We start from the raw sequence: 16,622 nt of genomic DNA on the forward strand, positions 1-16,622 counted from the left end.
GGGAAGGCTACACAGAAGTCCAGGAACTAATTCCAGGAGAGACTTTGTACCTTTGCCTCCTTGGCTTATGGTTCAAGTCTCCACAAGAGACTCCTTTAGCAGCTCTGCCATAGTTGGGGTTGGTGCTCTTTTTTTTTTTAATTTACATGGGGTCTCACTGTGTTGGCCAGACTGGTCTACCATGCCCAGCAGAATGGTGCTTTTTTTTTTTTTAATTTGATCTACCCTTATCTGGACAGGATGGTGCTCTTATTCACAGTAGCAAATTAGACGAAAGGACCCTAGTTGAGGTATACAAATTTTATATTTATTTTTATGCAAGATATTTGTTTACTCTCAAGACAGTGGATGCATACTGAAAAACAATGTAACTGAATGAGAATAGAGAAATTTTATTTGTTAACTCAAATTTAGTTCAAAAGTGATTTTACGTAGGTACAAAGCACATATGGAGTTTCTTCCAGAAATTCCATACATTTTGGCTAAATTAATATATTCTAAAGCAGGTTTTTTCTTATCAAAGTCTCTTGGTATTTGTGTTTTATATGCATGTTTCCTGCAGTTTTCTTTACAAATGACATGTTTTAATGTTTTCATCCACAGATTTTACAATTTTTTCTGTTTTGGTTTGTTTGGTTTTTCGAGATGGAATCTTGCTCTGTTGCCTAGGCTGGAGTGCAGTGGCACCATCTCAGCTCATTGCAACCTCCACCTCCAGGGTTCAAGTGATTCTCCTGCCTCAGCCTCCTGAGTAGCTGGAATTACAGGCACGCACCACTATAAATGGCTTATTTTTTTGTTTTTTCAATAGAGACTGGTTTTCACTATGTTGACTAGGCTGGTCCTGAACTCCTGACCTCAAGTGATCTGCCCATCTTGGCCTCCCAAAGTGCTGGGATTAAAGACTGGAGCCAGTGCACCTGGCAGTTTTATCTGTTTTGTAAAATACAAAAGTTAGCATGTTTGCATTGAGGAATTTTAGAAACTAACTTTTTGTAACGAGTAGCTGTATACTAAGTTTGTTTCTTCTGCAATTAATAGTTCTAAAATTTTCAATTAATTGAAGGTTGCTTGCATTAATTCCCATGTCCAGGACTCTTTCTTTAATCTACCACAGAGTTTTGCATTTAAGTAAGCACATTCAATAAGTGAACTTATACCTAAAGAGAGTGTTGAATTTCCTAGGAACTCAAGAGTTCTTATAAAGCATCAGAGCAGCAGTAGTGCAAAGCATTTTTTGTAACTTGTCTTTCTTTGATAACATGAATTATTCATTTTCTTTTTTTTTTTTTGAGACAGAGTCTTGCTCTGCTGACCAGGCTGGAGTGCAGTGGCACGATCTCAGCTCACTGCAGCCTCCACCTGCTGGGTTCAAGCAACTCTCCTGCCTCAGCCTCCCGAGTAGCTGGGACTACAGGCGTGTGCCACTACGCCCAACTAATTTTTGTATTTTTGGTAGAGACAGGGTTTCACCATGTTGGTTGGCCAGGATGGTCTTGATTTCTTGACCTCGTGATCTGCCCGCCTCAGCCTCCCAAAGTGCTGGGATTACAGGTGTGAGCCACCACGCCTGGCCCTTTTTTCTTTTTTGAGACAGCCTCACTCCATCACCCAGGCTGGAGTGCAGTGGCATGATCTCAGCTCACTGAAACTTCTGCCTCCTGGGTCAGGCAATCCTCCTGCCTCAGCCTCCCAAGTAGTTGGGATTACAGGTGCACACCACCACGCCCAACTAAGTTTTGTATTTTGGTAGAGGCGGGGTTTCACCATGTTGGCCAAGCTAGTCTTGAACTACTGACCTCAAGTGATCCACCCGCCTCGCCCTCCTAAAGTGCTAGGATTACAGGTGTGAGCCACTGCGCCTGGCCTATGCATTGTATTAATTTTGCATATTCCAAAAATAACTTAAGACAGGCAAATGATAAAGGTGAATGCTTTTGGGTGGTGCCTCACATTGTAGGTGATTTCATTTTAGTAGTTGTACCTGCGTAGGGCTAAAAAATAATCCTCTGAAAGCTTTGAGAGTGCTGGAGGGCCTGAAGGAGTGCCTGGCACTTCAAAGGTTCCCAGGGATAAGAAAAATGAATGAGACAGTGCTTGCTCTCAAGAAGTCCTCATCCATTTGGAAGACAAACATACATTTTATAACAGTATAATTATAAGGGCAGGCTAAATAGGATATGGTCACCTGGGCTAGGATATGGAAAAGGAATGAGTGGGTTTGAGGAGGAAGAGGATGCTCAAGTTGAGTCTTAAATGATTAATTCCTTCTATTCATAAGGGCAGGATGGATAAAAGTGATTAGGTTCTAGGCCCTGCTCTGCTTCTATCAAGCAGTGAGATATTGAGCAAACTGCTTAATACTTCTGGTATCCATTTTCCTTATTCAGGATTCGACTACGTATATAAAGCAGTGCTGTACATTAGAAATATGTGAGCCAAAAATGGGAGTCATATAGGTAGGAGATTTTACATTTTTTTCTCCTAAATCTTTTAAATTTGGTGTATGTTTTATACTTGGTACATCTCAATTTGGAACAGCCACATTTCAGGCATTTAATAGCACCATGTAACTAGTAACTACCATATCGGACAGTATAGATCTAGAGGCTGGGTGCGTTAGTGCATGCCTGTAGTCCAGTGCTTTGGAGGATCGAGGCAGGAGGATCTTTTTTTTTTTTTTCTTTGAGACGGAGTCTTGCTCTGTCGCCAAGGCTGGAGTGCAGTGGCATGATCTTGGCTCACTGCAAGCTCCGCCTCCCGGGTTCACGCCATTCTCCTGCCTCAGCCTCCCGAGTAGCTGGGATTACAGGCGCCCGCCATCACACCCGGCTAATTTTTTGTATTTTTTTTAGTAGAGATGGGGTTTCACCATGTTAGCCAGGATGGTCTGTATCTCCTGACCTCATGTTCTGCCTGCCTCAGCCTCCCAAAGTGCTGGAATTACAGGTGTGAGCCACCACACCCGGCCAGCAGGAGGATCTGTTGAGCGTAGGAGTTTGAGACTGCAGTGAGCTATGATCATCACTGCACTCCAGCCTGGGTGACTGAGTGAGACACTGTCTCAAACAACAACAACAACAACAACAACAACAACAAAAAAGAGGCTATTCTGTCTTGGTTCCCTGCTTGAAAAAGGAAAAGGAACTCCAATGAGAAAATTATCACTGGTAATTTATAATTTGTAATCATTTTGATGGTACTTGTATATGATGTTCTTTTGATGAGAATTATGGCCATACTTGCAAATATTGCTGTAAGTATCTTTCAGGTTGTTCACAGAATTATGGTTGGGAGGAGAAGAAATGTCTTTGTTTTCTCTGCCTCTGTAGTGGAGTCATATTTTTGTTATCTTTATTTTGTTCATTTATGTATACTTTGTATCTTTTTTTCCTGCAGTGTGTTCTTTCTTTCTTTCTTCTTTTTTTTTTTTTAAATAGAGATCATGTCTCACTATGTTGACTAGGCTGGTCTTGAACTCCTGGCCTTAAGTGATCCTCCCATCTTGGCCTCCCAAAGTGCTGGGATTACAGGCATGAGCCACTGCACTCGGCCTGCAGTTTGTTTTTCTTACGTGATGGATTTAAAACACAACGAGAGAGCGCATATGGACATTTTAGAAAGTTAAAAGGAGATTTATACAATTTTAAACTACTTCTTGGATTTCTTAAAATTTTAAACTGAGCTGTTTGGGTACAAAAATGGGATTTATAAATCCTCTTTTAATAGATTTGAAGGCAGTTATTGTTGGCTTAGCAGCAAGTATTTATCTTTTAACTTTGAGACTGCATTAAGATAGTGTATAATTAACATGCTTACTGTTAAACATAAGGCTTTCTGTTAGTATTACAGTATAACAGTTACATTATTTATATGACTGATGTGCAATGTTGGTTCACTTAATTTGCTGTGCATTGAGTTTGGTTAAAAAACACCAGTGGCTAATTTTAGACAAGATAACTATGACTGACAATACTACATCTTTACACTTGTGTTGACTGATGGTTATAGCTTAGTTAGCTAACACTGTTTTCCCTCCAAGACCTTATTACCTGTGAAGTAAATACAGCAAGTATTCTCATTTTGCCGAGGCCCAAAGATGTTGTGACTTAACATAATAAATTAGAAGCATTACTTGAATTCAGGTCTTACAATGCTAGGCCCAGTGTTCTGTTTTTTTTTTTTTTTTTTGGAGGCAGGGTCTCTCTGTGTCACTCAGGCTGGAGTGCAGTGGTTCCATCTCAGCTCACTGCAGCCTCTGCCTCCCACACTCAGGTGATCCTCCCACCTTAGCCTTCCAAGTAGCTGGGACTACAGGCACGTGCCACTATGCCTGGCTAATTTTTGTGTTTTTTGTAGAGAAGCGGGTTTGCCACATTGTCCAGGCTGGTCTTGAACCCCTGGGCCCACCTTGGCCTCCTAAAGTGCTGAAATTACAGGCATAAGCCACACGTCCAGCCCAGTATTCTTTTCTTTTCATTTTTTTTTTTTTTTTGGAGATGAAGTTTCACGCTTGTCACCCAGGCTGGAGAACAATGGCGCAATCTCAGCTCACTGCAACCTCCGCCTCCTGGGTTCAAGTGATTCTCTTGCCTCAGCCTCCCGAGTAGCTGGGATTACAGGTGCATGCCACCATGCTCAGATAATAATTTTTGTATTTTTAGTACAGATGGGGGTTTCACCATGTTGGCCAGGCTGGTCTCGAACTCCTGACCTCAGGCGATCTGCCTCCCAAAGTGCTGGGATTACAGGTGTGGGTCACCGCCCCTGGCTCTAGTATTCTTTTCATTGCATCTCTTCATATGGCATTTGAGTGTTTAGATATACAGTACAAACCAGATTTTTGCAGTGTGTAATAAAGAAACGGTTACTTCCTGGCTTTAGGAAGTTTATATACTAACTAGGAGAGACCAACTAACTATAATCCATGTAGCAAAAAGTACTTCAGTTATTTAAAAAAAAATTGTTACAGGAAAGAAAAGATGTAAGGGATAATATAGTCAAATGGAAAATAGATAAGAGTTAATTAGACAAGATTTTTGAGTAAAGAGTTTAGATTGTAAATCCTTACTATAGGAGGAAGATGATGAGATGTTGACGATAGTGTTATTTCAATGCACAGGGAACAAGGGAAAACTTAGCTAAGGGAACATAAAATGTATGTTTAGGGAAGGGTTTTCTTTTTCTTTTTTGTTTTTTTGAGATGGAGTCTCCTTCTGTCGCCAGGCTGGAGTGCAGTGGTGCGATCTTGGCTCACTGCAACCTCTGCCTCCCGGGCTCAAACGATTCTTCTGCCTCAGCCTCCCAAGTAGCTGGGATTACAGGCACACATCACCATGCCCAGCTAATTTTTGTATTTTTAGTAGAGATGGGGTTTCACCATGTTGGCCAGGATGGTCTCGGTCTCTTGACCTCATCATCGGCCCGCCTCGGCCTCCTGAAATGCTGGGATTACAGGCGTGAGCCACTGTGCCTGGCCTAGGAAAGGGTTTTCAAGGCTTATTTTTTATTTTTATTTTTTAGATGGAATATTGCTCTATAACCTAGCTTGGAGTGCAGTGGCATGATCTCAGCTCACTGCAACCTCCGCCTCGCAGGTTCAAGTGATTTTCCTATCTCAGCTTCCTGAGTAGCTGGGATTACAGGCATCTGCCACCACCTCTGGCTAATTTTTGTGTTTTTAGTAGAGACAGAATTTCACCATGTTGGCCAGGCTGGTCTTGAACTCCTGACCTGAAGTGATCCGCCCACATCTGCCTCTCAAAGTGATGGTATTATAGACATGAGCCACTGTGCCTGGCTTGAATAGCCTAGTTTCATCTGACTAGATCTCATAATGACATTCATCAGGCTAGAATTCTGTGCATAGTGAAATGTATGACATGATACTACAATTGTTAAGGATTCTTTTTGAAGAGTTATTAAGGTATAATTTACACATAGTAAAATTCATTTGTTTTAGGTGTAACGTTCTGTATAGTTCTGCTAAAGCAGATGAATTACAAAAAACAGTGACAGTTATGTAACTGCCACCACCACAATTAAGATACAAGACATAGAATATTTCCATCACTCCAGAAATTTCCATAATTATGCCCTTTTGAAGTAAATCCCTTCTGCCCACCCCTCACTCCTTGGCAAGAGCTCTTTTGTTTTTTATCCCTGTAGTTTTGCCTTTCCCAAAATGCCATATAAATTGGTATCACACTGTGTATATAGCCTTTTGAGTCTGGCCTTTCATTTAGCATAACACTTTTGAGATTCAAGAAGATGTCTCTTTTTTATTAATAAACTACTTTTTAGAAAGTTTATGGAAAAATCGTGAAGTTACCAATATACAGAACATTTGTAACTATAGTACAGAGAAATCCCTTAAACCCTGCACCTAGTTTCCCCTATTTTTAAATTTAAACTACTAATTTTTGTCAAACCTGCAAGGTTCTAGAATTAAGTTTGTTGAAAATGGGAAACAATGTGAAGATTTCGATCAAGACGATGACTTAACTAATTTTTTTGTTTGTTTGTTTTTGAGATGCAGTCTTGCTCTGTCACCCAGGCTAGAGTGCAGTGGTGCGATCTTAGCTCACTGCAGCTTCCTCCTTCTGGGTTCACACAATTCTTGTGCCTCATCCTCCCGAGTAGCTGGGATTACAGGCACGTGCCACCATGCCCAGCTAATTTTTGTATTTTTGTGCTTTTGTATTTTTCACCATTCCAAACAGTAACTCTGTAGCTGTTAAGCAGGTACTATTCATTCTTCTCGACCCAGTCCCTGGTAACCACTAATTTACTTTTTTTTTTTTTTTTTTTTTGAGATGGAGGCTGGAATGTAGTGGCGCAATCTCAGCTCACTGCAACCTCTGACTCCTGGGTTCAAGCAATTCTGCCTCAGCCACCCTAGTAGCTGGGACTACAGGCATGTGCCATCACGCCCAGCTAATTTTTGTATTTTTAGTAGAGACAGGGTTTCACCATGTTGGCCAGGATGGTCTCAATCCACCCGCCTTGGCCTCCCAAAGTGTTGGGATTACAGGCATGAGCCCCTGTGCCCAGCCTCTATTTTTGTCTCTGTGAATTTACCTTTTCTAGATCTTTCATGTAAGTGGAATCGTGTAATATTTAGCCTTTTGTGTCTGACTTATTTCACTTAGCGTAATGTTTTCAAGGTTCATACATGTTGTAGAATGTATCATTTTTATGACTGAATCGTATTTAATGTACCACATTTTGTATATTCATTCATTGATGGATACTGCATTTTTTCACCTTTTGGCTATTATAAACAATGCTGCTATGAGTATTAGTGTACTCCTATTTTCAGTTCTTTTGGGTATATATCTAGGAGTGGAATTGCTGGGTTGTTGTAATTCCATATTTAATTTTTTGAAGAAACACTAAAATGTTTTCCAAAGTGGCTGTACCATTTTACATTCCCCTAGCAGCAAAGTATCAGGGTTCCATTTTTTCTACATCCTTGCCACCACTTGTTGTTTTCCTTTTTTTTTTTTTTCCAGTTACAGCCATTCTAGTAGGTTGACTAGTGATATTGAGTATCTTTTCATACACTTATTGATAATAAGTTGGCTTTTTTTTTTTTTTTTTTCTTTTTGAGACGGTGTCTTGCTCTGTTGCCCAGACTGGAGTGCAGTGGTGTGATCTCGGCTCACTGCAACTTCTGCCTCCCAGGTTTAAATGATTCTCGTGTCTCATCCTCCCGAGTAGTTGGCATTACAGGCACCTGCCAGCATGCCTGGCTAATTTTTGTATTTTCGGTAGAGAGAGTGTTTCACCACGTTGGCCAGGCTGGTCTCGAATTGCTGACCTCAAGTGATCTACCCACCTCAGCCTCCCAAAGTGCTGGGATTACAGGCCTAAGCCATAGTGCCTGGCCTAAGGTTGCTTTTTTTTTTTTAAATGAGGTCTTGCTGTGTTGTCCAGGCTGGGGCACAATGGCTATTCACAGAGACAGTCGTAATGCAGTACAGCCTTGACCTGATAGGCTCAAAGGATCCTTCTGCTTCGGCCTCCAGAGTAGGTGGGAGAACAGGTGCATGCCACCATGCACAGTTAATGGTAGCAACATATTGATGCTTGTTTCAACAATGGTCAAGGCAGGGTGATGTTAACATTTTTTAAACGGAAAAATAATTGGATGGAAACGTGTATTTTAAAATCCCTATTATATGCTAAGCATTTTATTATATAATTTTATTTAACTCTGAAAACACTCTATTATCTGTGTTTTACAGATGAGAAAATTAAAGACAAAGGGAGATCAAGTAACTTGCTTTAAAAATCACAGAGTTGACCAGGCAATGTGGCTCATGCCTATAATCCCGGCACTTTGGGAGGCCGAGGTGGGTGGATCACCTGAGGTCAGGAGTTCGAGAGCAGCCTGGCCAACATGGTGAAACCCTGTCTGCTAAAAATACAAAAATCAGCTGGGTGTGGTGCTGGGCACCTGTAATCCTGGCTACTCAGGAGGCTGAGGCAGGAGAATCAGCTTGAAGGTGGGGGGTGGAGGTTGCAATGAGCGACAGAGCAAGACTCCATCTCAAAAAAAAAAAAAAAAAAAAAATCACACAGTTTATAAGAGGGAAGTCTGATATTTCCTTGCTGCTACATGGTTCTTTCTCCTCTCTGCTACCACTGTTATATAAAACTAAGAATTTAATCCACATGTTGATATCATGTGAAAATAAGACTTTTTTAGTCATAGAAATTGATGGAGTTTGGGGGAAAATTCCAGAAGTATTCATGTCAGTTTTTCGTTATTTATTATTCACTATTGAGGGTTTCTCAGTTGCAACTCAGTTTTATCTTCTTTCTACCTTAAGCCATGTTAAATGCAGGTATATACTATAACATTTAACACAGAAGCTTTACTGTTAAATGTCATGTTGGAATTGGGGTGATGTCAAAGTTTATTTAATGATTCATGTCAAATGAATGAACAATGAAGTAGATCAAAGTTCAGTAATTATCTCCACAAAGCAGTAATACTGTTGGGATTCTGAGTTAGATTGAAAACTTCTTGGTCAGCAAAATGTCTTTCAACAGGAATCTGTTGCTGTGACTATATCCCCTTTCCTTGTCCCCCTCCCACATACATACAGTGATACACATATGCAGACATAGAAAATTGTCCTGGTTGGATTCCCTGGTTGTGAATCACTTATGTGTAGGAGGTTGCTCCTAAGGACTGAAGATGGGATAATGACTACTAGTGGATATTAAGCTACAGTGCAACTACTGCCTTTTGTCAAAATAGAATTAAGCCCTCTATTAATGTGCTTGTAGTACTTGTGTAGTGGATAATCGTTTTAATAGAGTAATATGGAGGCTAAAGAATGGAGTGGGGGCCAGGTATAGTGGCTCATGCCTGTAGTCCCAGCACTTTGGGAAGCTGAGGTGGGTGGATCTCTTGCGCCCAGAAGTTCAACACCAGCGTGGGCAACATGGTGAAACCCCATCTTTACGAAAAATACAAAAATTAGCCAGACATGGTGGCATGCACCTATAGTCCCAGCTGCTTGGGAGACTAAGGTGGGAGGATTGCTTGAGCTGGAAGGTGGAGGTTGCAGTGAGCTGAGATCATGCTACTGCACTGCACTCCAGCCTGGGCAACAGAGCAAGACCTTGTCTCAAAAAAAGAAGAAGAAGAATGGAGTAGGAGCCAGGTTAGGCTCACCTATCTTTTTTTTTTTTTTTTTTTTTTTTTTTGAGACAGAATCTAGCTCTGTCACCCAGGCTGAAGTGCAGTGGCGTGATCTTGGCTCACTGCAGCCTCTGCCTCCTGAGTTCAAGCTATTCTCCTGCCTTAGCCTCCTGAGTAACTGGGATTATAGGTGAGCGCCACCATGCCTGGATAATTTTTTATTTTTAGTAGAGACGGAGTTTCACCATGTTGATCAGGCTGGGCTCGAACTCCTGACCTTGTGATCCTCCCACCTCAGCCTTCCAAAGTGCTGGGATTATAGGCGTGAGGCCCCGCACCTGGCCAGGCACACTTATTTTTAAACATGTGACGAAGCTTGGGAAGACTCTCCTCTTCACTTTTCCCATGTCTCACTCTTTTTTATGTCCAGGTTGTGGCTCCAATTTTTTTTTCCCTGACTACCCTATTAAAAATAGTATCCTCTCCGGGTGTGGTTGCTCACACCTGTAATCCCAGCACTTTGGGAGGCCGAGGCAGGTGGATCACGAGGTCAGGAGATCGAGACCATCCTGGCTAACACGGCAAAACCCCATCTCTACTAAGAATACAAAATAATTAGCTGGGCATGATGGTGGGCGCCTATAGTCCCAGCTGTTTGGGAGGCTGAGGCAGGAGAATGACGTGAACCCGGGAGGCAGAGCTTGTAGTGAGCCGAGATCGAGCCGCTGCACTCCAGCCTGGGTGACAGAGCAAGACTCCATCTCAAAAAAAAAAAAAAAAATAGTGTCCTCCCCAACTAAATCATTCTCTCTCACATTACTGTTTTTTTCTCCTATTTCATTTACTGTCTATATGTATCATTTTGTTTGCTTGTTTGAATCAAATGACTTCTTAATATTTCCATTGCTGTTATACTAGTCCAAGTCATTATTCTAGACTTTTTCAGCTACCTGTTAATTGGTCTCCCAGTTTCCATTTTTGTTTCTTATGCCTGATTTTCACAGAACAACAGGGATCTTGAGCAATGTAAATAAATCAGATCACATGACTGTGTCTACCTAAAATTCACCTTGGGCTTCCTATTATACCTAAAATTCAGTATAGCATCCCCCTTCTTGGGGGTATATTAAATTTAATAATTAAACATTTTTATTGATAGATGGAGATTTTAAGATTTTTTTGGAGAGTTCTGATTTTTGATAGTTGAGCTTAGTGATTTAACTTGTTTCTGATTTTTTTTCCTTTCTTTTCTTAATCCCCAATGTGATATTATGTTTCTTTTATTATTACATTTTTTTTTCTTTCGAGATGGAGTCTCGCTCTGTTGCCCAAGCTGGAGTGCAGTGGCGCTATCTCGGCTCACTGCAAGCTCTGCCTCCCTGGTTCACGCCATTCTCCTGCCTCAGCCTCCCAAGTAACTGGGACTACAGGCGCCTGCCACTACACCCGGCTAATTTTGTATTTTTAGTAGAGGTGGAGTTTCACCATGTTGGTGAGGCTGGTCTTGAACTCCTGATCTCAGGTGATCCACCTGCCTCAGCCTCTCAAAGTGCTGGGATTACAGGCGTGAGCCATTGCACCAGGCTAGAATGAATCTTATCATCCAATGTCTAACAACTTTATATACTTGAGAAATTGAAGCTCAGAGAGGTGAAGTGCTTTATTCAAGTTGAAATAGCTAATTAATAATAATAGGGTTGGGGCAGAAACTCAGTTTTTCTTTTCTTCTAATTCAAAGCCCTCATTTGTAAGTTTGTGATGCCTATATTTAGCAAATTTTTTTTCTTCTTTTTCTTAAGCTGTGGCTCCCGAAGCATCTAGAACCGGAAGCTATATTCAGCAATTTTTTTTTTTTTTTTGAGGCGGAGTCTCGCACTGTCGCCTGGGCTGGAGTGCAGTGGAGGGATCTCAGCTCACTGCAAGCTCCGCCTCCCGGATTTACGCCATTCTCCTGCCTCAGCCACCCAAGTAGCTGGGACTACAGGCGCCCGCCACCTCGCCCGGCTAGTTTTTGTATTTTTAGTAGAGATGGGGTTTCACCGTGTTAGCCAGGATGGTCTCGATCTCCTTACCTCGTGATCCGCCCGTCTCGGCCTCCCAAAGTGCTGGGATTACAAGCTTGAGCCACCGCGCCTGGCCACTCAGCAATTTTTAAGTTGAATTTCTGTTAATACATTTTACAAATAGCACAGGAGGTGAGGACCCCAGCCCCATGTAGATGGCAGCCCAGGCAGGTTGCACCAGTCCTTCTGTCCTCACGTTGGCAGACAGATACCTACTCTGAAGCCTTTGTAGGGGCCTGAGCACCTTTGTGAACCTGAGCTGGAACTGAAGCTGGAGTTGATCCTGGGCCTTGGTTTGATCCTTGGCCTTGGACTTTGGCCGACACAGCCTGAGCCTCTTGGCAGTGCAGGCACAAGCACGCTTCCTAGGCTTGGGGTGGGCAATGTAGGCAAGTTGTTGAAGCTTGCTGCTGACACCCTTTGGGATCTTGCGCTTAACCTCCTTTACGAAGGCCTTCATAGCCTCAGCACGTGGACTGATGGCCTTGACATTGTCGGCCTGGATCTTCTTTAGGCCCTTCTTGTTGTGCTTCTTGGCAAAGCACATGTTCCTCAGGAACTTGGGGTCCACCCCCTTAAGAGATTCGTATCTTTGTGATCTGGGTTTCTTTTCTAAGACAGAGTCTCGCTCTGTTGCCAGACTGGAGTGCAGTGGTGTGATCTCAGCTCACTGCAACCTCTGCCTCCTGGATTCAAGCAATTCTTCTGCTGCAGCCTCCTGAGTAGCTGGGACTACAGATGTGCGCTACCATGCCAGCTAATTTTTGTATTTTTAGTAGAGATGGGGTTTCACCACGTTGGCCGTGCTGGTCTCGTTCTCTTGACCTCATGATCCATCCGCCTCAGCCTCCCAAAGTGCTGGGATTAGGGGCGTAAGCCACCACGCCTGGCTTGATTGGGGTTTCTTAATACCATTTCTGTGCCATTTGCGGGAATGGTTGTGTGTGGTGTGATTCTTGGACTTGGCCATGTCTGCACCTTAAGCGGTGGCTCCCGAAGCACCTAGAACTGGAAGCTATGTTCAGCGATCACCTAGAACTGGAAGCTATGTTCAGCGATTTTTAAGTTGAATTTCTGTTAATACTTTTTCAAATATAAAACTTACTGGGATAACAAAGCTGATTTCTAAGGAAATATTCTTCAGGGAATTTCAGTTTCTAACTACAGCAGAAAAATCTCTTATTTCAGGAGTAGTCTTTATTGGAAGAATGTCTTAGTTCGTTTTCTGCTGCTATAACAGAATACCACAGATCGATACTTTATAAAGAAAATAAATTTATTTGGCTTACAGTTCTGGAGGCTGGGAAGTCCAAGGGCATGGTTGTACTAACATCTGCTTGGCATCTTGTGAGGACGTTCTTGCTGTGTCATAACATAGTGCAGGTGAGCACATATGACAGAGAGGAAATCTGACTGAACTCATCCTTTAGTCAGGAACCCATTCCTATAGTTATGGCATTAATCCCAGAATTATGACATTGTGTGAGTGCACTCCCACAATCATGGTCATGAGGACTATTCCCTCCTGGCCTAAACATCTCTTAAAGGTCCCACCTCTTAATATTACCACAATGGCAATTAAATTTCAACATGAGTTTTGGAGGGGACATTAAAACCATAGTTGTTTTCATAGTTACCACATAATAATTGGCTGAATGTTTAAAGTCAAATAATGTATTTGCTATAAAAGGTTGACTAGTGATGAGGTTTCAATAACAGTTGTTTTGTGGCCAGGCATGGTTGCTCACGTCTGTAATCCCAGTTCTCTGGGAGGCTGAGGCAGGCAGATCACTTGAGACAGGAGTTTGAGACTATCCTGGCGAACATAGTGAAACCCCATCTCTACCAAAAATAGAACATTTAGCTGGTTGTGGTAGCACACACCTGTAATTCCAGCTACTCAGGAAGCTAAGGCATGAGAATCACTTGAACCTGGGAGACGGAGGTTGTAGTGAGCTGAGATCGCACCACTGCACTCCAACCTGGGTGACAGAGCAAGATTGTCTCAAAAATACAGAACAGTTCTTTTGTGGGGATTATTTGTAGTTGTTGGACCAGAAGCAATTATTTTTTTCATATGTTAAAAGAGTTATATAAAATATGAGATGGAGATATACAGTATAGTAATGTAGCTTATTCAGCTTGTTAAATTAAGTCTCCTGTTCTAATTTAGATTGACCCACAATGTTGGATTTAGCTTGGAGAATGTAACTTTACTATATCAGCAGTATTCCCCAAAGTGCAGGAGTGCCATCTTTAAACATATGGTTAAACAAATAATAGGAGGATCCATACATTTGTATTACACCTGAATTATTAATTAATTAATTAATTTATTGAAACAGGGGTCTCACTCTGTTACCCTGGCTGGAGTGCAGTGGTGCGAACTCCGCTCACTGCAACCTCTGCTTGCTGGGCTCAAGCTTTCCTCCCACCTCAGCCTCCCGACTAGCTGGGACTACAATCATGCACCACCACGCTGGCTAATTTTTCTATTCTTTGTTTTTTTTTGGTAGAAGCAGGGTTTCCTTATGTTGCCTAAGCTACTCTCAAACTCCTGGACTCAAGCAATCTGCCTGCCTTGACGTCCCAAAGTGTTCGGAGTACAGGCATGAGTTACCACGCTTGGCCAAGCCTGAACTTTTAGCTAGCTTTCATCATTGAACGAACCTAAAACTTTTATGAAGATCCTCTCTGAGTTAGCTAAGCTGCAAAGTTTGAGGACACAGTCTTCCAGAAGACCACTTTCATTTCTGACACCAACTGCAAGTCTTTGGGAGCTGGGGAGGTTCCCAAAGTTTTGATAACTTGCTAAAAAGATGCTAAGAGAACTCACTGCTAAGAGCTATTATGTTCATGGTTACAGTTTATTTCAAGGAAAGGATACAGATTAAAATCAAGGCAAGGAGCCCATAGAACCAAGTTCAAGAGGGTTTCAAATGTTGAAGCATCTGGTGTTTGCTCCCCATTAAGTCAGGAGGTGTTACTCTCAGTATCAATATGTGACAGTATGCATGGACTATTGCCATCCGGGGAAGCTCACTTGTGCTTCAGTGTCCAGATTTTCAAAGTAGGACTTCATTAAATAGGCATATTTGATTGATGGGTTGCCCACATAGTTGAACTCAGTCTCCAGGTTGGATTCAGACTGATACTGGGTGACCCAAAGTCCCATCCTAAATCACATGATTGGCCTTTCTGGTTGGCCAACCCTGCCCAGAAAGACACCTCTATTTAGTATGACATAGATTACCTCTCAGGAGCAGAGGGCACCTGTCTTTGGGCAAGGCTAAATTCTTTAATAGGTAGGATGTAAAATTAAAACTTACCTCCATGGTTTCTTTAGGAACAGACTTTGTAGATAATAAATGGATTTGATCCTAACTCCATGTATTAATAAGAACCGACATAATTTCTTTCAAGTAGTCATTTAAACTACTTTGTAACCTCATTAGGTGAATCCTCTACTATATTTTTATCCTGCTTGGGCTTCACTGAACTTCTTGGTTTTGTTTGGTTGATGTCTTTCTTTACTTGTGGAAAGTTCTGGCCATTTCCTTTTAAAATATTTATTGTATTTCATTCTCTCTCCTCTCCTTGGACTCCAATTACACATTATATTAGACCATTTGAAATTGTCCCACAGAACTTAGACATGGTGTTGTATCCCCTTCCCCTCTTTTTCTCTGTTTCAGTTTGGATATTTTCTACTGATCTGTCCTCAGGTTTGTCAATCCTTTTGCTAAGTCCATCTAATTAATTATTGATTTTGAATATATTTTTCCTTTCCAGTATTTCTTTTCTGTAGTTCCTATTACTCTGCTGAAATGTCTCATCACTTCATACATGTTGTCTGTCTTTTCTACTAGATCATTTAATATTTTTATCATAATTTTTTTTTTTGAGACGGAGTCTCGCTCTGTCACCCAGGCTGGATGGAGTGCAGTGGCGCGATCTCGGCTCACTGCAACCTCTGCCTCCTGGGTTCAAGTGATTCTACTGCCTCAGCCTCATGAGTAGCTGGGATTACAGGTGCTCACTACCATGCCTGGCTAATTTTTGTATTTTAATAGAGATGGTGTTTCACCATGTTGGCCAGACTGGTCTCAAACTCCTTACCTGAGATGATCCACCTGCCTTGGCCTCCCAAAGTTCTGGGATTACAGGTGTGAGCCACCGTACCCAATCTATCATAATTATTTTAAAGTTACTATTTTTTTTTGAGATGGAGTCTCGCTCTGTTGCCCAAGCTGGAGGGCAGCGGCATGATCTGGGGTCACCGCAACCTCTGCCTCCCAGGTTCAAGCGATTCTCCTGCCTCAGCCTCCTGAGTAGCTGGGATTACAGGCACTCATCACTATGCCCAGCTAATTTTTGTATTTTTAGTAGAGACAAGGTTTCACCATGTTGGCCAGGCTGGTCTTGAACTCCTGACCTCAAACGATCCACCTGCCTTGGCCTCCCAAAGTGCTGGATTACAGGCATGAGCCACCGCGCCCATCCTAAAGTTACTATTTAATAATAATTCCAACATTTGGGGCATCTTTGAGTTTGCTTATTTTGACTATTTCCTTTACTTTTATTTACCATTGGTCACATTTTCTTGCTTCTTTGTATATCGCATAATCTTTTATTTTATACCAGACAATTTTTTTTTTTTTTTTGAGACAGAACCTCACTCAGTGTCCCAGGCTGGAGTGCAGTGACTCAATTTCGGCTCACTTTTTAGTTTTTCATATTTCTCCAAAACTGTCTTCTTTTAAAATCACTAATATTAGGGAGGGGAAATATGACTGCTAATGAGTACAGGGTTTCTTTATGGGGTGATGAAAAGTATTCTGAAACTTGGTAGTAGGTGATGGTCACATACCTCTGAATATACTAAAAATATACTAAAAACA

The 16,622-nt window shown here is 41.8% G+C and overlaps 1 protein-coding gene and 1 pseudogene across 3 annotated transcripts in view; one reads left to right on the forward strand and one right to left on the reverse strand.

The window, feature by feature from the left end:
• Positions 1–16,622, forward strand: part of PIK3C2A (phosphatidylinositol-4-phosphate 3-kinase catalytic subunit type 2 alpha) — a 118,090-nt gene that overhangs the window by 1,560 nt on the left and 99,908 nt on the right. The window lies entirely within an intron of this gene.
• Positions 11,934–12,691, reverse strand: LOC111555023 (annotated as a pseudogene).

The sequence above is a fragment of the Piliocolobus tephrosceles genome, chromosome 13 (assembly GCF_002776525.5).
Source record: "Piliocolobus tephrosceles isolate RC106 chromosome 13, ASM277652v3, whole genome shotgun sequence".
Lineage (NCBI taxonomy): Eukaryota > Metazoa > Chordata > Mammalia > Primates > Cercopithecidae > Piliocolobus > Piliocolobus tephrosceles.